General features: G+C 46.6%; 2 non-coding genes across 2 annotated transcripts; both read left to right on the top strand.

The window, feature by feature from the left end:
• Positions 1–1,706: 1,706 nt before the first annotated feature.
• LOC126984912 (U5 spliceosomal RNA) lies at positions 1,707–1,822 on the top strand. The gene has a single exon (XR_007738213.1). It is a non-coding gene; the product is annotated as a U5 spliceosomal RNA (small nuclear RNA).
• A 1,397-nt stretch (positions 1,823–3,219) lies between these two features.
• LOC126984944 (U2 spliceosomal RNA) lies at positions 3,220–3,412 on the top strand. The gene has a single exon (XR_007738244.1). It is a non-coding gene; the product is annotated as a U2 spliceosomal RNA (small nuclear RNA).
• The last annotated feature ends 3,687 nt before the right edge of the window (positions 3,413–7,099 follow it).

The raw sequence follows: 7,099 nt of genomic DNA on the forward strand, positions 1-7,099 counted from the left end.
CTTCACAGCCCACGCCACCTACCTGAGGGAGAGGACGCAGGCCAGGCTGAACGTGATGCGGGCCATGACACGACCCACCGCGGGCGCCACTTTCTCCGTCCTGCGCCTGTAGCCCTGTACTACGTGCAGGCTGTCCGTTCGCTGGTGGACTACAGCGCTCCCGTCCTCGTAGCGCTCTCCACCAACCAACAGGAGCGGGTCGAGGTGGTGCAAAACACCGCCATGAGGACCATGCTGGGGGCACCGAGGTGGTCCAGCGCATGCGTCATGCAGAACGAGACCAGTTTGGTGCCCCTCTCCATCAGAGTCCAGCAAGTCATGGCCTGCCGCGTGGCCAGGGTGCTTCACCGTGACACGGAGGGCGTGGAGCAGAGGAGGCTGCGGCTCGCGCTGGTGCAGGACGAGACGTTCCTCCGCCGCAACCCGTGGCTGTTTCACGCACAGCTGGCCGTCCACAGCCTCGTCCGCATGGAGGGCTGGCCCTGGCCACAGGCGGACCTCCCTGCCCACACCTTCCGCGCCCCGCCCCCGCAGAGTTCACCGCCACTCAACTCCCCGCCAGCAAGGCTGTCTGTCCCACCGCTGAGCTGCGGCAGCACGCCCTCATGGCCATGGCGCGGGTCACCGAGCCAGGCTGTGCGATCTACTACACCGACGGCTCGGTTGACCCAGACAGCGGAAGGACGGGCGCTGCTGTCATCACTGGCGGGACCGAACTGGGCGTGCGCACCCCTGACCACTGCTCCACCCTGCAGACCGAACTGGTGGCCATCCAGCTGGCCCTGGAGCACGCCCACCACCGTCAGGAGGCCACCGTGGTGCTGCACACTGACTCCAAGTCGGGACTACGGGCCCTCCAGCAGCCGCAGCCCAAAGACGACGTGGGCCTCGTCACCGCCATCCTGGGCAGCCTCCAGAGCCTCGCCGCGCAGGGGCGGCGGGTGAGGCTCAACTGGATTCCAAGTCACGTGGGGGTGCTGGGCAACGAGGCTGCCGACGCGGCCGCCAAGAGAGCTGCGGCGAGTCCCCAGGTGACTAAGCACGTGCCCCCCAGCCTGCGGCAGGTGAAGACTCGAGCCAGGCGCGCCGCAATCCAGGCGACCCGCCACACACACCAGCAGCTGGAGGCCAGAAAGAGGCAGGCGGCATGGTACGCTGCCGCCACCGACTACCAGCCGCTCGACGCCTCCCAGCAGCAGCCCAGGGCGGACGGCGTGCTGCTGCAGCGCGTCAGGCTGGGTTTCTGCGCCAGGGAGGAGCTGTACGACGGCTTCCAGGGGCAGGAGTGCGACCACTGCGGGAGAAACAGCCGCCACCCTCTGTTGCACTACCTCCTGTCCTGCCCGGCCACCGCCGCCCTCAGAACACAGTCGCCAGCACTCGCCCAGCCTGCAGGCGGCGTCCTCCTTAGCAGACGCGAGGCCAGGGCGGCCCATCTCGTCCGCCACACGCCCAGGGAGGTGATGCTGCGGGTGCTCAGGGCGGCACCCCCGCCCCGCTGACCTGACCTGCCCGCAACACACTCACCACCACAGGAAGAAGTCTGTGAGCAGCACAGCGCTCACACCGACACTCTGATTCCCTCACCGGCGGGCTGGTGCCCGCTTTGCATATGATATTGTATATGTTTCTTTTTTTTTTTTTTTTATCATGTAATGTATGTAATTTATGTGCAATAAACCATTAACTAACTAACTGCGTTGTGGCAACTCTGGTTTCCCTTCAAAACGCATAAATCTTTCGCCTTTTCCTAAAGATATCCGTGGAAGAGAACAACTCAATGAGTCTTATATAATTTTTTCTTGGCCTACTTAGTGGGCCTGATATTACGCGATGAATATATACGAATTAGCCTCCGTGTGAGGTTTAATCCTTCAACACTCAATTGGAAGATGCCAGACTGTAAATTGTATCCGTTGTGTAACCTCTAATAATTTCTGATATCCTTCCCAGTTTCAAATAGTCTGCAGTCAAATACTAAATAGTCTGTGGTAGGGAAGGGGGAACCGAGTACTTCGGGTTTGATTACTCTTCAAAACCAAGTACTGAATTATTATTTTGCTCTGTCGACAAGATAAGCTAGCGTCTTCTATTTAGAACACTTATCAGTTCTAGATCACTGGCCCGGTGTGGTGTCATGAGACATCTGGGTATCGTGAGACATCCCATCCTGAATACATACATGAATTTCGACACAGTACCGTGTCTTTCGTCGAGTGCTTGTCGAGATCTGTCCCACCCAAGTTTATTTATTTTATTATAAAAGCAAATGATGACGCATGTATGTATATAACTAGGATATCAACAATCACCCAGATCACGAGGATCCAGATCTCGATGGTGAATAGAACGCGGGTTCTCCAGCCAGATCAGTGATCTAAGACGGGTCCTTGTAAATAGAAGAGGGATGGCAGTCATATCACCTGGCTAGAGGGAGAGGGGGGGGGGGGTATTAGAGGGTTGCTAGAGATTAAGATTGTTCATATTCACCTGAGAACAGATAACATTTACGTAGACTGCTGAACTATAATGTAACTTACCAAATTAATTACGCCTGCTCTATTAGACCATCGTCGATCGATCGATTGAATCCCCCTAAATGTTCAGTTACTCTTTCAAAAGTTTTCTGTTTAATAAATAACTTAATGGTATTCTCAACTAAAAAGTTTTCTTAATTTTTCGTCACGATTAAAGTGGATATTACTCACAAACATGTATATTATTTACCTATTGATTGTGCTATGAAGTTCTGTAGTAATGGGTAGATTCCCGAGAAATTCTTGTTTGAGCTGCGAAGTGTTGGAGGTACAAGCCTGTGTTTGCCGCTTCTGGGGCGTATATATATATATATATATATATATATATATATATATATATATATATATATATATATATATATATATATATAGAGAGAGAGAGAGAGAGAGAGAGAGAGAGAGAGAGAGAGAGAGAGAGAGAGAGAGAGAGCGTGCTTGTTGGTGACAGGTCTCTGGCGGCCGAAAGAGCCGTCTTTAGATGGTTTTGGGTGTCTTGAGCACTCATGCGGGGTTTGTTTAACTTTTTCTGACAAAACTCCAAATCTGAATTTTGATTTAAGGCGAAGGGTAGCAGCGCTCAGGCCGGTGTCTGCAGTGTAACAGTCTAGAGCATGAGGAATATTTTGTGGTGAGCGTGTGTGTTGCTGGCGGCGGTAAAGGGGGCGTTCGGTTGGTGTGCGGCATCGCTTCTCGGCCTTTTGGCTAAGATCAAAGTGTAGTATCTGTTCTTATCAGCTTAATATCTGATACGATCCCCATGTGGGATCTACGATATTAATCTGATTTTTGGACTATGGCGAAGTGCTAGGGGCTTGCTCCACCTTTGCCGCGGATCGGCCCGGTATTGCAGTACCTCCGGGATCGGTCCACTCCCCCAGGGGAGGAATAAACTCAATATAAATATCAGCCGCCCTCGTGGTGTGGCGGACACAGATGGCCGTGTCACGGCTCCTGGAGGTGATAGTGATACACAGCTCCTTTTCCACGCTGACCACACACCTCAACACACCCTTCTGCAGGGAGCGGAGCGTGTGGTGTGAGTTGACCAGACTTTAGGGTGGCACCCTGACACCCACAGCGGCGAGCCACTGCCCACTCGTGAACATAATTGTAAATTATTTGCACTATGCAAGATGTAAACTGAAGAAGAAAGTTTGCCGGAGATCGGCCCGGTATTTATAACCCTTGCCTAAATATTGGGTCCATGCTCCATCTGCCGTAGATCAGTTCACCTTTGCCGGGGATCGCCCCGGTGTTGCAGTACCTTCAGGGTCGGCCCCCTCCCCCAGGGGAAGAATAAACACTCGTTATAATGTTATACTGTTGATCTGGGAGGTATGTAATCCGTGTGAGTGTCTTGGCCTTGCACGAATCGGCTCTATAATGAATCACGGCTCGCGTAGTCAGGGGTGGAGTCAATACAGAAGTTGTGTATTCGAATACTTAAAATTCCAATGAATACGAATTCTAATACACTGAAAAGGTTTTACATCAAATAGAAATACGAATACTTCTTGAAAGTATTCACGAACAGTGGCATACCCAGAAAATTGAAAAGGGGGGGGGGCCAATATATATGTATGTATGTATATATATATATATATATATATATATATATATATATATATATATATATATATATATATATATATATAATTTTTCTGCGTCCAGTATTATTGCAAGCGTAGGGATCCCATACAGCTTGAGGATTCAGGTTAGATCGCTAGGGTAAATTTATTATTTTTTATACATACATGCATTGATACATACATATACATACATTGTACATTTTCGAAGTTTGTTGGTAGCTTATAAGTACAACATAAATCTGGAAGATTTAAATAATCTTTAAAGTACTAATTTTATGTTGCTTTAGAGAACATTACTTTTAAAATCTTGTTCATTTCTGTAATTTGGACTGCAAAAATTTACCCTCAAAACAACACTACTTACTTTAGAACTACATGTTCTGATAAAAAAAGTAATATACTGGCAAGGAAAAAAAAATGATATTCATATAACATGTATAATCTTTGTTTATACAGGCTGCTGCTGTAATACATATTTTTACAAGATACATGGAAACGGGGTCAGGTATTTTATGAATATAAAATAAAAATTAACTAGATGAATTCGATTAGTTACTGTTAACAACAATACATTGAAACTGGTTTACCTCAAATTTACGCGTCTGCTCTTACATGCAAATTCATCAGGGACTTCATGATCAAGATTTGTGTCACAATAGACAAAGGCCGGTCCATTTAAACAACTTTTACTCATTGTGTTCCTAAGGTATGTTTTAAACAATTTAAGGGCACTAAAGGATTGCTCATTGGTGGAAGTGCTAACAGGTAGGGTTGAAAAAATTGCAATAAGGTGGAAAAATTTGGATGTGTGCCCGATTTTTTGGCACATGCCAATGTCTCAACAACTTGCTTTGACCTCTGATGAGATTCACGATGCTTCCAATAACTCTGCCCCCATAGATATTCAGCTTCAATGAGATCTGCATCTCCATCAAGAAATTTTCCATAAAATTCAACTGCCTCCTTCAGTTCACTAAAATAAGTATCAACTGAAAGAGAGGGAACAAAATTTCCCAACAAAAAACTTCTAATGTGTTTAGATGCAAACCTTTCCCTGAGTTGTGCTATAACAGTGTCCGAAAACTGGAGAAAAATAGCTCTTCGATAGTACTCGTGTGGAGTTGCTGTTGGAGGGTTAGCCTTAATTATGTTTCTGATGACCACTGATTATTCAAGGCTTCTGGATATCTCTGTACCTTTCCTCAGCTTGGGCAAAAAGTTGGTTGAACTTATTTCCATCACGATAGGACTGAAATGCATCTATGCAGCTCTGTGTGGCTACACTTCCAAGAGCACCCATCAGTTCTTGTTGTGACCCCTGCAGCTTTTCCGGAAAGGGTTTAGTGACACTTAGAACTGAGGTGAGCACTTCCAAACTCATGAGAAAACCTAGGTCACTTGTTGCTTTAGATTAGGCTTGGCGGCTGATTCTTCACCTAACGTGTTTTGCAGTAATTATTCTTAATCATTATTTTATTATTTACCTACTTGATTAACTGAATTATCCGGGGCATCAGCCGAGTCAATGGTGACTTTCCTACACCAGATAGATTACATACGTGAAGCGTTTTCTGGCGTTTCATGGCCAAGGAGGAAATATGTAAAGAATGGAAAGGCACAAATCCCAAGCCTGCGTGAATTCAAGAAATGACACACGCTATAGAAAAAAAGCACTACATAAAAAGAAAGTGAAGTCTATCAATCATAATTTTCAGAAATGTGGAATTTTGGGTCAGAAAATATTATACGGACAACATGAATAGGCTACGGTCACGTGAGCCTACGTCGTCAATGAATGTTTCTCGAAAGAGATCACCTGTTCTTATTCACCTCAGCAGCTCCATTGTTCAGGTGCTGAACACACAATAGTCACTCAGCCACTCCACACTGTCCACTGTCAAGCACAAAACGGTCATTAAAGGTGGTAATATAGCGGCAAAGGTCGACTTTACAGGTCCCATACGTGTCTTGCGTCGCCTGCCACTCTCCCCGTCATAATACAGAAGCATATACTCGCCACTGTCACCAAACAAGTTCGCTTGTTGTCTCAATTAATGGTATAATTACATAGTCCTCCAATCACTCTGACAGCACCTTACACCTAAAATCAAGTAAATATGAGAGGCAGGAAGGAGAGAAGGCACACTTAATATAATTACGACTTTCGTGGTCTCTCTCTCTCTCTCTGCCAGAGCCATCCCAATCCCGTATTCCTCTTCTTCCTGTCTCCTCGCTCCCGCTACAAACACCCCTCCGCCACTTTCAGTTGACAGCTTGACATCGCACTCTACACACAATTTTATGAACCCATCATTTAACACCTTCCTTTTTTTTTATCACTCAGAGCACACCTTATATCCTACCATTAACTCAAAACAAAACCAAAGGGGAAATAACTCGGTCAGTCGGTGTTACTGAGCTCTCAACTCCACACACACACACGTTCGTAATCGTAATATTAATATACATATTCCTATTATTTTCCTGTAATATTTATTTATTCAATATTATTTTTTTCTTTGCTAAAGGGGGGGGCCATGGCCCCATGGCCCACCCCCTCAGTACGCCATTGTGCGTGCGTAGCAGACTTAAATTGCCAACTTCAAGTTGATCTCAGAGAGAGAGAGAGAGAGAGAGAGAGAGAGAGAGAGATGATGCTCACGCATCATAACACACTGGAAAATACAAACCAGCAGGATCCTGATACAAACGTTCAGACTTTAGTTTCGACTCCGGGCCATGATATAAACCCCCCAAATAGATGATACATAAATTGATCACAAATGCTTTGATATATATTATGAAATGGTTTGTGTGAGTGATGATTTTTTCTCATTTTTCTCACTTAGAGGGACCATTAAGAAACATGATCCCCACTGCTACCGGGTTAAGGCCTGATTCTCCAATGGGTCACCTGTACAGCAAGAACAAGAGCAAGAACAGACACCAAGGCTGCCGCCGTGAAGTATATAT

Source organism: Eriocheir sinensis, chromosome 57 (assembly GCF_024679095.1).
Source record: "Eriocheir sinensis breed Jianghai 21 chromosome 57, ASM2467909v1, whole genome shotgun sequence".
NCBI classification, from domain to species: domain Eukaryota; kingdom Metazoa; phylum Arthropoda; class Malacostraca; order Decapoda; family Varunidae; genus Eriocheir; species Eriocheir sinensis.